Source organism: Staurois parvus, unplaced genomic scaffold (genome assembly GCF_062004578.1).
Source record: "Staurois parvus isolate SC_StPar_1 unplaced genomic scaffold, SC_StPar_1.0 ptg000456l, whole genome shotgun sequence".
In the NCBI taxonomy this organism is placed as follows: domain Eukaryota; kingdom Metazoa; phylum Chordata; class Amphibia; order Anura; family Ranidae; genus Staurois; species Staurois parvus.
This window is the reverse complement of record NW_028318252.1, coordinates 583413-596162: the sequence shown is the minus strand read 5'-3', so window position 1 is coordinate 596162 and position 12750 is coordinate 583413. Positions and strand designations below refer to the sequence as shown.

Below are 12750 nucleotides of genomic sequence, written 5' to 3'. Positions count from 1 at the left end.
GCGCAGGATTCATTTTAATGGCATCCCCACACATCGGAGACCAAGGGCTCTTTCACACGGATGTTCCAATCGGGTCCGCCTGCCAGTTTTTTCAGGTGGACCTGATCGGTACCTCCATTCTCCTCTATAGAGCGGCAGGTATAAAAGAACATGTGTCCGTTTACACCCGCCAACATCCAATCCGATGCGCCAAAAAGGGACAGGTGGGGATCCAATTCCCCTTCTGTCTGTCGGATCGGGTCGGATGAAAACGTATAGGCAGTCCATTTTCATCCGACCGCCCACTGAGGAGAGCGAGCAGCTCTGTGTCTGCTCTGCAGCAGCGGAGCAGACACAGAGCTGTTATCCACTTGCTCAGTGGGGATCAGCGGAGAGATCCACTGCTGAGCAAACGGATCCGCTAAACGGGTCAGCTCTGCGTGAAAGGGCCCCAACAGTGCGGTTTCTCGTGTTAGGAAACGTATCACACCATGAGGTTTCTGTTTTGGAAAAGGTGCAGGGACCTTCTCCCTGTATTCCCAACAGGTACAGCAGCCCATTCAAATATACGAGCTGCTGTACCCGCGCAAAGATGGTCGCCAGGGAAACCGCATGGATAAAAAATAAAAACAGTGGTTAATAAATACACACAAAAAGAAAAAAATGCCCATGAGACGTACGCCATACAAAGAAACTATATAATATAAAATTGGCCCTGTGCTGATCACATGCAGGAACCAGGGGAACAAACCCCATCCAGACAGTCTTCCCCCCTCCCAGTGGGCATATTTCTTAAAGTGTTACTAAACCCAAGACCCTGCATTCACTATGCAGTACATGCAACATGGAAATGCAATTACTGTACTAGATATAAACTGCAAAATACATTTTCTCATCAGCAGTTAGAGCAGTCTTGTGACTTCTATCAGTGTCCAGCAGAGTACTGGTTAAAGCTTGTAGGAGGAGTTTTCATTCTCCCCAGATTGTCCTATGAGGCTGCATAACCCCTGACCCTCTGTCTGGACAATGCTGACTGGCCCTGTGCTGATCACATGCACTCTCCCAAGAAAAAAAAAACGAAAAAACCTCTCTAGCAATACACACCAAACTGAACATGTGCAGCGTGGCCACAAGGCTCTGTTCTATCAGCAGATGGACTGGGGACAGTACAAGAAGGGGATGATCAGAGAAGACAGGATCAAACAGCCTTTTTGCACAATACAGAGGATTAACCCCTTAGGTTCCACAGTGAGTATACCAAGCATGCTTTACTGCATCTACAGACTGATTGTACTGTTGTGGGTTCAGTAACACTTTAATATATTTAATAGACTTCCAACGTTGTTCAAAATGTTCAGCGGTGTGAAGTCATACTCACCTGTATTACAACGTTTACAACACACAGGATATATTTCAGGTAGGCAAAGAAACCATACAGCCGAGAGCCGCTACTACTGTAATCGTCCATCATTCTCAGAGACTTCTTGGACGTTTCACCGTTTACTGTATAATTTGCTGAGCTAACAAGAAACTGACAAACATTGACATTATTTCTTTTGCAGTGAAATGTCACAGCCAGGGGCGGACTGACAACTCATGGGGTACCCGGGAAATAGGGGATCATGGGGCCCCTGTGTCCTTGCCCAAACTCAAAAAAGCCTATGAAAAAGGTACCAGGGATATCTCATGGGGCCCCCTACTGACCCGGGCCCTCGGGCAGTGCCTGAGTTTCCAAATGGTCAGTCCGCCCCTGGTCACAGCCTGCAGCATGTTGGGCACATTTGTTTTAAAAGTAAGCCAATTACACGATGCTAAATATCTGCTAATATTGCTGTTTTATGGGCTTGCTGAGCTGAGCTCATCCAAACATTACCACGTCTGAACCCTTAGGCTCCATGTACACTGCGGCTGATAAACTGACATTCAGGAGCTTTTCTGCGTTTTTTTCAGCAGCCCCTGAACTCTCCCTAATGTTTTCCTATGTGTCCATGTACAAAGTTGTTTACAGGCAGTTGAGTTTACAGTCGTTTTTTTAACGCACCAAACTTGTGTTCAGGAGTAGATTTTATCAGTGTTTCAAACGCCAAACGCTTGTAAACGCGGCTAACCGCGTTTTTAAGCGTTTGCGTTTGGAACATTTTTTTAACTCTTCCATTTCCAGATGCTGTCCGGAGCCTTTTTTCATCATGAAAAATGAATGCAAAGCGTTTTCCCGGTACTCGAATGGACCCGGCACACCGTACTTTGAGGTTTTGCATGAAAGAAAATATGTTAGACACTGCTGCAATGATTTCTGCTCAGAAATGAGCTGGAACACATCTAAACAGCACAAAAAAAGACAGCTAATCTCAACATATACTGCTCTCTCTGCTTCTCTCAAAATGTCTGAAATAGTTAATTTTGTACTGGTTTTTAGTGCATTCTGGGCATTTTGGAAGGTCTCCTGAGCTTATCTTTAAAAAAAATGCTTCTAATTGCAAATGCTCATAATGCGGTATGCAAACGCAGCTAAACAGACATTTTTTAACCTACGTTTTCTAGCAGTCAGTTTCCATCATTCAGAAGTGTCCCGTGTACATGGAGCCTTACATTGCTAAGCTGCACCAACTCTTCCTCCATGTCTAAAGGTGACCCAGGGGTGGACTTACAACTCAGGGGGCCCCCGGGCAGTAGGGGATCATGGGGCCCCTCAGGGGCGGACTGACAACTCATGGGGCCCCTGGGCAATAGGGGATCATGGGGCCCCTGTGTCCTTGCCCAAACTCAAAAAAGCCTATGAAAAAGGTACCAGGGGCATCTCATGGGGCCCCCTACTGCCCCCGGGCCCTCGGGCGGTGCACGAGTTTCCAAATGGTCAGTCCGCCGCTGGGGCCCCTGTGTCCTTGCCCAAGCTCAAAAAAGCCTATGAAAAAGGTACCAGGGGCATCTCATGGGGCCCCCTACTGACCCCGGGCCCTTGGGCTGTGCCCGAGTTTCCAAATGGTCAGTCTGCACCCGAGGTGACCATACACATATTGATTTGTGATTGATCTAGGTATGAGCGATTGCAAACAAGAGATTCATTGGATTAAATATTGAACAATGCAACATAAACTGATTTATTTCAGGTACTTATATAGTGCCGTCAATTTACACAGCGCTTACATATATATTGTACATTCACATCAGTCCCTAACCCTCAAGGGGCGTACAATCTAAGGTCCCTAACTCACATTCACAGACTAGGGCCAATTTAGAGAGGGGCCAATTGGGCTACCAACCTGTCTTTGGAGTGTGGGAGGAAACCCACACAGGCAGAACACACAAACTCCAGTCAGGTGGTGGAGCGGTTGGGATTCAAACCAACGACCCTAGTACTGCAAGGCAGAAGTGCTAACCATTTAGCCACTGAACAACAACAACTCAGAAATTATCTTTTAAAATATAACTAAAGGTAAAACCTTAGTTTTAGATAGAGTGGAGAAACTCAGCCAGGTCGCTGTCTGCACCCCTGTTAGGGATATTCATCCTCTGAAAGTGAAAGAAGATCCCACATTTTGGGAACAGAGGTAACATTTTCCAACGGGGACACTAGTTTTGGTGACAACCAGTGATTCCCTCATTTTGGAGGGACTTCACCAAATCGCAGTACCACCAGATCCGGTGCAGTGCGTTTTTTGAAAAGTACTGCATGTTCTACTTTTGTTGTGATCCAGTGCAATTGCAGTCCATGCAAATAAATGGGCTGAAAATCGCATTGCACCAAGTTGTGCAGGAATCGCAAAGGAATGATGACTGCATTCCTGTGCGATTCACATTCGCATTCTTTCCCCCCCCCCGCGGTCCGGAAGCCCAGCCATGGTTAACTTACAATGAACAAGCCTCATGGCATTGTTTCCAAGATGTGAAAATCACCAGACTCTTGTGATCGAGACCTAAGTTAACCCCTTGCCCTCCAGAGGATTCCCCCCCCCCCTTCCTGACCAGGCCATTTTTTGCGATACAGCGCTGCGTTACTTTAACGGACAATTGCGCGGTCATGCAACGCTGCACCCAAATTAAATTTACATCCTTTTTTCCCCACAATTAGAGCTTTCTTTCTGTGGTATTTGATCACCTCTGCGGTTTTTATTTTTTTGTGCTATAAACAAAAAGACTGACAATTTTGAGAAAAAAAAAACAATATTTTTAACTTTTTGCCTTTAAACATGTCCAGTAAAAAAATAAAAAATGACATTTAGGCCTAAATATATTCTGCTCCATGTCTTTGGTAAAAAAAAAATCCCAATACGTGTAAGTTAATTGGTTTACATGAAAGTTTTAGTGTATGGCGGTATAGATACTGGAATTTATTTTGTTTTTTTTTTATACTAGTAATGGCGGCGATCAGCGGGACTGCGGAGGGCATTCTGACACTGGGGGGGAACTTGGTGTCACTGACATCCCCAGTGACACCAGTACAGTGATTAGTGCTAATAAAAAGCACGGATACTATACTAACGGCACTGGGCAGGAAGGGGTTAACATCTGGGGCGATCAAAGGGTTAACTGTGCTGTTTTATTGTGTGCTGTGTGTGTGCTTTACACTGTAAGCATGCTGCTTTGTATGGTTTTGCTATGCAGAGCCATGCAAAGCAGTGTGCAGGAACTGACAGAAGAGATATCTGTGTTGCAGGGGCGGACTGACCATTTGGAAACTTGGGCACTGCCCGAGGGCCCGGGGTCAGTAGGGGGCCCCATGAGATTGGCTTTTTGGAGTTTAGGCAAGGACACAGGGGCCCCATGATCCCCTATTGCCCGGGGGCCCCATGAGTTGTCAGTCTGCCCCTGCTGTGTTGTTTACACATAGGTCTCTCCCCCGTCGGTAATACTCGGAGATCGCCGGGTGCTGGAGGGGAATCACCGGCCAGAACCCGGTGAGTGACAGCTGAGGCCGTGAATGGTGGTGCGCCCTACCCAGAACTGCAAAATCACATATATATATATATATGTGTGTGTGTGATTTTGCGCACCTGTGCTGCCCTGTAGCAGTGTTTCTGCTATAGGGAGGCGTTGAAGAAGTTAAAGTAGAACTATAGGCAAACCTGTTGTCAGTTTTGAGTAAGGGAGTGTTATAACCCCTGTCAGGTTTTTTCCCCCCATTTTTCCCTTCACTTTCTGTCCCATAGCCAAAACAGGAAGTAAGAGTAAATCCCTGCAAACTAATGGAATCCATTGAAGCCCCCAGGTCACCAGAACTAGTGTCCCTCCTCTATTACTGTTCCTCCAGGACAAATAGGGCAGGTGAATGAAAAGTGCAGAGGTAACAATAAAAACTCGACAGATGTTCCAAACCCTACACACTCTATCCAAAACTACAGAAGCTTTTTGTGTTTAGTTAGACTTTAACTACTCGCCCTCCCGAGGATTTACCCCCCTTCCGGACCAGGCCATTTTTTGCGATACGGCGCTGCGTTACTTTAACTGACAATTGCGCGGTCATGTAACGCTGCACCCAAATTAAATTTATGTCCTTTTTTTCCCACAAATAGACCTTTCTTTCAATGGTATTTGATCACCTCTGCGGTTTTTATTTTTTGCTCTATAAACAAAAAAAGACCAACAATTTAAAAAAAAACAAAACAATATTTTTTACTTTTTGCTATAAAACATATCCAGTAAAAAAAAATAAAATGTCGTCATAAATTTAGGCCAAAATGTATTCTGCTACATGTCTTTGGTAAAATTAATTGTTTTACGTGAAAGTTATAGTGTCTACAAATGGCGGTATATATACTGGGATTTTTTTTTTGTTCTAGCAATGGCGGCGATCAGCGACTTATAGGGGGACTGCGGTGGGCATTCTGATATGGGTGGGGAGGACTGACTTGGTGTCACTGACATCCCCAGTGGCAAAAAAAAAAAAAAAAAGCTGACACTGGGCAGGAAGGGGTTAACATCTGGGGCAATCAAAGGGTTAACTGCGTGCTGTTTTAGTGTGTGCTGTACTGTGTAAGCACACTGCTTTGTATTGCTGTGCTATGCAGAGCAATACAAAGCAGTGTGCTGGAGCTGACAGGGGAGAGTTCTGTATTGTTTACATACAGACCTCTCCTCTGTCACTGTTCCTCGGCGATTGCCAGTTGCCGGCGGGAAATCTCTGTCCGGGACCCGGTGATCAACAGCTGCAGCCACCAATGGCGGTGCGGGTGTGAGCGCCCCCTATTTCTCATTTTGGATAGAGTAAGGGAGGGTTATAACCCCTGTCAGATTTTTTTTTTTTGCTATCTGTGTCTCATTGGGGAGATTCTCCTTCACTTTCTGTCCCATAGCCAAACAGGAAGTGAGAGTAAATCCCTGCAAACTAAGGGAATCCATTGAAACCCCCCAGATCTCCAGAACTAGCGTCCCCCTTGGAAGATTTCCCCTCTATTACTTTTCTGGGAGCATGTTCTCAGCACATACATATTTTCTAATGGCACACAAATATGTGGCTGCTCAGCGTCAAGGCCCAGACGCCAAGAGGCCGCATATTTGCGTGCGCTCGGCATCAAGGGGTTAAGCTTTGGAAACAGTGCTGAGGGTTTGATCCCCTGTCTAGTTTTTATTATGGTCTGTGTCCTGCTGGGGAAATGTAAAGCATATGTAAACCCTCCCCTTGTAAACAACCCATTCAGCTTAACCCCTTGCCCTTCAGAAGATTCCCCCCCCCCATTCCTGACCAGACCATTTTTTTGCGTTATGGCGCTGAGTTACTTTTGCTGACAATTATAATTATTTTGCGCTATAAGCCAAAAAAGACCGACAATTTTGAGAAAAAAAAACAATATTTTGGACTTTTTGCTATTAAAAATGTCCAGTAAAAAAAATTTAAAAAATCTAATTTTGTCATAAATTTAGGGCAAAATGTATTCCGCTCCATGTCTTTGTTAAAAAAAAATCCAAATACGTGTAAATTAATTGGTTTATGTGAAAGTTATAGCGTTTACAAATGGCGAAATAGATATTGGGATTTTTTTTTCCTACTAGTAATGGCGGCGATCAGCTAAATTTAGCGGGACTGCGGCGGGCATTCTGACACTGGGGGGAACTAACGTGGTGTCACTGACTTCCCCAGTGACACCAATACAGTGATCAGTGCTATAAAACAGCACTGACACTGTACTAATGGCACTGGGCAGGAAGGGATTAATGTGAGGGGCGATCAAAGAGTTAACTGTGTGTAGGGAGTGTTTTACTAGTGGGCGGGGGTGTGTGTGCGCTTCACTGTAAGCACACTGATCGGGTTGCCTGTGCTTTGCACAGCCATCCCAAGCAGTGTGCCCGAGCTGACAAAAACAAAACAGTCTTCCTCCCAGTGATTGTCGGTAATCACCGGGTGCCGGCGGGTAATCACTGCCCGGGACCTGGAGATTAACATCCGCGGCCGCGAATAGCAAAAATGCAAAATCACATGTATACATGATTTTGCGCACCCGTGCCGCCGTGTAGCAGTATATCTGCTATACGGCGGCGGGTAAGCGGTTAAAATATAAATTGAAAGCAAAATATTTATGTATTGATTTAACAAAAACATTATAAATACCTTTTCCCCTGATCACATACACCCTAGGGCAGGGGTGTCAAACTCAATTTCATCGGGGGGCCACATCAGCATTATGGCTGCCCTCAAAGGGTTGGTTGTATCTGTAAGACAAGATGTCCAGAGCACCCCACTCCCCCCTTACATCGAATGTCAGTATCCCCCCCACCCAGGGGCGGACTGACAACTCATGGGGCCCCGGGCAATAGGGGATCATGGGGCCCCTGTGTCCTTGCCCAAACTCAAAAAAGCCTATTAGAAAGGTACCAGGGGCCTCTCATGGGGCCCCCTACTAACCCCGGGCCCTCGGGCAGTGCCTGAGTTTCCAAATGGTCAGTCCGCCCCTGCCCCCACCATCAAAAATCAAGAGTCCCCCACTCTCCCTTAGATCACAGTGCACCCCCCTTAGCTTGTGCTGCTGCAGGGAAGAAGCTGGAGTGGAGGTGGGAAGCAGAAAGTGCAGAGACTGGAGGAGGACCAGAGAAGGGCTGGAGTCAGCTGCCAGAGTCTGCTGAATGTGGAAATCAGGGGAGGCGGAAGTGAGGGGATGCACAGAGAGGAGCAGGATCTGTAGAAGGAGCTCTGTCCATCTCTCTGCTGCTAAGTGCTGAAACAAAGTGGGGGTAGAGACGAGAGGTGTGAGGACCACATTCGGCCTGTGGGCCTTGTGTTTGACACATGTGCTCTAAGCGATCACATACCCTCTAAGCTCCTATATGCAGCTGAGAACAGAGAGCTGAGGGAGGAGAAACAGCAGTACAATGAACTTCCTAACAAAAAACTGTGCAGGAGGGGCATGTGAGCCGAAGTGTGATCATTTGAGGAGAGCAGGCTGGGTTCCCAGCACAGCTAGAGAACTGACCACTGTGCTCTCATGCCTACTGTGGTCAGTTTTTAATAGGAAAGCAGAGGGACTGGCAGGAACACCAGGGATTTCACACAAGGGAAGCAATAAAAATAGAACAGGAGACTTTTTCATACAAGTACAGTGGGCACATATCTGGAATATGAAGTGTTGGGTTTATATATTCTTTACCCTCTCTTCTTCTTCTTGTCGGTTATTGTGACCAAACAAAAAAATGATGTGAAATGCAAAATTCTTCACTTGTTACCAGAACAAGACTAAAGGGGAAATCTTACATGTGTGGAATTCCCCTCCCTTTGTAGAGACTAACTTTTACTTCTCGCTGAGTGTCCATGGTAGGAAGTGAAGGGTAATCTCTCACCAAGCGGAATACAGACAACAAAAAATAAACTTGCTCTATCCAGAACTGAAATCTATTTTTGTATGCAAACTGGTATACATATGCTTTATCCTTTTTACTGCCACAGAAACTAGCGGTGGCTTTGGGGGTCTTACACTGCAACCAGCAGGACTGTGTGTAAAAATGACAATCCGACTGTCAGCTGTCATCCTTGCAACTGCAGGTCCTTACCACCCCCCCCCCCACCTCCGCACACACTCCTGCCATGTTTCCTGAGCTCCGCACACCCATTGTTTGACACGTGCTCTAAGCGATCACATACCCTCTAAGCTCCTATATGCAGGAGCATGAACCTGGGACAAGCATGGCAGGTGCTTCCAGGTAGAGAGCCGGTAGATCAGTGAATGTCAGTTCGCTGATCTCCCCTTCCTGTTGTTGACCTAGAATTGATAAGTAAAACGTCACATTTGGGTCCTGGTGTCACTGTTCTCTGCCAACATGCGATCTGTACTCCATTAGATTCACTGGAGAACAGGTGAGACATCAGGGGTCTTTTAGACCCTTGAGGGTTTATTTACTAAAGCTGGAGAGTCCAAAATCAGACTCCCTTCTGCATAGAAACCAATCAGCTTCTAACCTCAGCTTGTTCAATGAAGCTTTGGCAATGAAACCTGGAAGCTGATTGGTTTCTATGCAGAAGTGAGTCTGATTTTGGACTCTCCAGCTTTAGTAAATAAACCCCTTGATGTCTAACTAAAGAGAATCTTTCACCCAAAAACCATTTGTTCCCTTAGGCTAGTGTCAGGGCTCCAGCTATGACCAGAGGTGTGTGGACTGACACAGGGAAACGCAGGCTTCAAATATGGTATAAACAATATAATTTATTAAGACTAACAATACAAAACACAGTGCAAAACTAAACATAAACACAGTGCAAATAAACCAAACCACCCACCGATAACAATACATACAATACAAAGAGTAGTCAGGCAGGCCGGGTCAGTAGCAAACGGGCAAACGGAGTACCAGGAACAGACGGGAGAGTGGTCAGGGTCACAGCTGGGTTCAGTAACTCACGGGCAGCGCGGTGCAGAGGGTCAGGCAGAGAATGGTCAGGGTCACAAGCCAGGGATCAAGCAGGAGAAGTCAGCAGAGGTCAGGATCAGGCAGGGTCGGCAACAAGTCAGACAGGGACAGGAATACAGGATACAAGGTACAGGGGCCCATGGAAAACCACACACCAAGGCCCTGACTGTGAGTCTGGCCATTCCTTAAATACAACCCCTGCAATCAGCTTCAGGTGTTTGGCTGATTGCAGGGGTGAGTCTCTGATTGCTGAGAGCACCCGCTGGCCAGCCCTGGTACTGCAGCCCACAAGGCAGGTGAGTCCCACCATTATTGGCAAGTCCATTCCTGACAGCTAGGTTCACATCTGTGCGGGTGGTGCCATTGCAGATCCGCACGAAAAACCCGCACAGAGAATTGTGGACCCGCGGGCGGGTGCCATTAGTTCTAATGGCACGCCGCCAGCGCTGGAAAACGCAACCATACTGGGAACCGAGGTTCCTGTACGGGCTGCATTTTTGGAAGTGCAGGGACTTCTTTCCCTGCGTGTCACGGGGCACAGGAGGCCATTCAAATGAATGGTCTCTCTTGCCTGCGCAAAACGCATGGCCGCATATAGCTCGAAAGAGCAGGGCCCTTGACCCCCTTGTGTTTTGTTTTGTTACTGTATTGTCTCATGTTCTGTCCCCCACTATAATGTACAGCGCTGAGCAAACCTTTTGGCGCTATATAAATACTGTATAATAATAATAATAATAATAATAATATATGTGAACCAGAGCTTAGACCTGGTTTACACCAAAGCAGTTTCCATTTTGTCTGTTTTGCATTGCTTTTTTTTTTGTGGGCTTGAGGCCAACTTGTTGCTTGGTAGATTAAAAACGCAAAATGCAAAACGCATCAAAAACACACTATATGTGCTTTTTGCACTTCTTTCCATTGAAGTCTTTTGGAGCAAAAATGCAACGTTTTGCTTTTAAAAAAAGTCCGGGGCACTTTTCCAAAAACACAGCGGCATAGATGTGAGCATGTCCCACAGGAAACCATGTTAAATGGACTGTAGTGCGTTTCTGCAAAAAGCACTAAAAAATGAAATGAAATTAAAAACAGGTGCACTAGATGGGCAACAGTGAGACAACTCCCAAAACAGGAGTGTTTTTACAGGTGGAAGCCACTGACATTTTTTTCCTACTCATCTTTTTTGACTGTTTTTCACTCATTTTGCGATTGGCTAGGGTCAGTGTCACTACTGGTCGCATGAGGCGATACCTGGACCCTACAGAGGTTGCACAGGCAGTCCAACTCCTCCAGGATGGCACATCAATACGTGCCATTGCCAGAATGTTTGCTGTGTCTCCCAGCACAGTCTCAAGAGCATGGAGAAGATTCCAGGAGACAGGCAGTTACTCTAGGAGAGCTGGACAGGGTTGTAGAAGGTCCTTAACCCATCAGCAGGACCTGTATCTGCTCCTTTGTGTAAGGAGGAACAGGATGAGCACTGCCAGAGCCCTACAAAATGACCTCCAGCAGGCCACTGGTGTGAATGTCTCTGACCAAACAATCAGAAACAGACTTCATGAGGGTGGCCTGAGGGCCTGACGTCCTCTAGTGGGCCTTGTACTCACTGCCCGGCACCATAGAGCTGGATTGACATTTGCCATTGAACACTACAATTGGCAGGTCCTCCACTGGCGCCCTGTGCTTTTCACAGATGAGAGCAGGTTCACCATGAGCACATGTGACAGACGTGAAAGGGTCCGGAGAAGCCATGGAGAACGTTCTGCTGACTGTAACATCGTTCAGCATGACCGTTTTGGTGGTGGGTTAGTGATGGTCTGGGGAGGCATATCCATGGAGGGACACACAGACCTCTACAGGCTAGACCATGGCCCCCTGACTGCCATTAGGTATTGGGATGAAATCCTTGGACCCATTGTCAGACCCTACACTGGTGCAGTGGGTCCTGGGTTCCTCCTGGTGCACGACAATGCCCGGCCTCATGTGATGAGAGTATGCAGGCAGTTCCTGGAGGATGAAGGAATTGATACCATTGAATGGCCCCCACGCTCCCCTGACCTAAATCCAATAGAACACCTCTGGGATATCATGTTTCCGTCCATCCGACACCGCCAGGTCACACCTCAGACTGTCCAGGAGCTCAGTGATGCCCTGTTCCAGATCTGGGAGGAAATACCCCAGGACCAGGGGCGGACTGACCATTTGGAAACTCGGGCACTGCCTGAGGGCCCAGGGTCAGTAGGGGGCCCCATGAGATGCCCCTGGTACCTTTTTCATAGGCTTTTTTGAGTTTGGGCAAGGACACAGGGGCCCCATGATCCCCTATTGCCTGGGGGTCCCATGAGTTGTCAGTCCACCCCTGCCCAGGACACCATCCGTCAATGTTGCCCCAATGTTCTCAGTCATGCATACAAGCACGTGGGGGCCATACAAACTACTGAGGACCATTCTGAGTTGCTGCAATGACATTTCAACAAAATGGACTCGCCTGCTGTATAATTTTTTCACTCTGATTTTCGGGGTGTCTTTGAATTCAGTCCTCTGTAGGTTGATGATTTTCATTTCCATCAAATGATGGGGCATCCTTACATTCCTAACACATTACCCGTCCATGTCAGTATAGAGGTCCAGCAGGAGATTTTTCCCCATTGAGATCTTTTGTGTTTTCAAAGTCTTTCTTTCATTTTTTTGAGCAGTGTACAAAGAAAAGGGAAGTGAATGAGTGAGGTCATGGGGGTGGGGATGGCAGTCACAAGACTTGTAAAACTCTGGAATCTTGAACAAATACTTAGAGATCGCTGTGCACCAGACACAGGTGAGTTCCCAAATTGCAGCTCTTTGTGTTTCCGCCTCTGCTATCAGCCTAGACAGGCACAGTCTTGTCATGTATACACAAGGTAAGTGAAAATATAGCCATTTATTGGCTGAGTGGATGTCCGCTTT

At 46.8% G+C, this 12750-nt stretch overlaps 1 protein-coding gene across 6 annotated transcripts in view; it reads left to right on the top strand.

Annotated features, from left to right (window-relative positions):
- Positions 1 to 12750, top strand: part of DNASE2 (deoxyribonuclease 2, lysosomal) — a 91335-nt gene that overhangs the window by 56647 nt on the left and 21938 nt on the right. Inside the window, exon 1 of one of the 6 annotated variants that reach the window (XM_089688830.1) lies at positions 12599 to 12622. The exons of the other annotated variants lie outside the window; for them this stretch is intronic. The gene's annotated coding sequence lies outside the window, so the exon portion shown is untranslated. Of the gene's footprint in view, positions 1 to 12598; positions 12623 to 12750 lie in introns of those variants that run through there. 6 annotated transcript variants of the gene reach the window in all.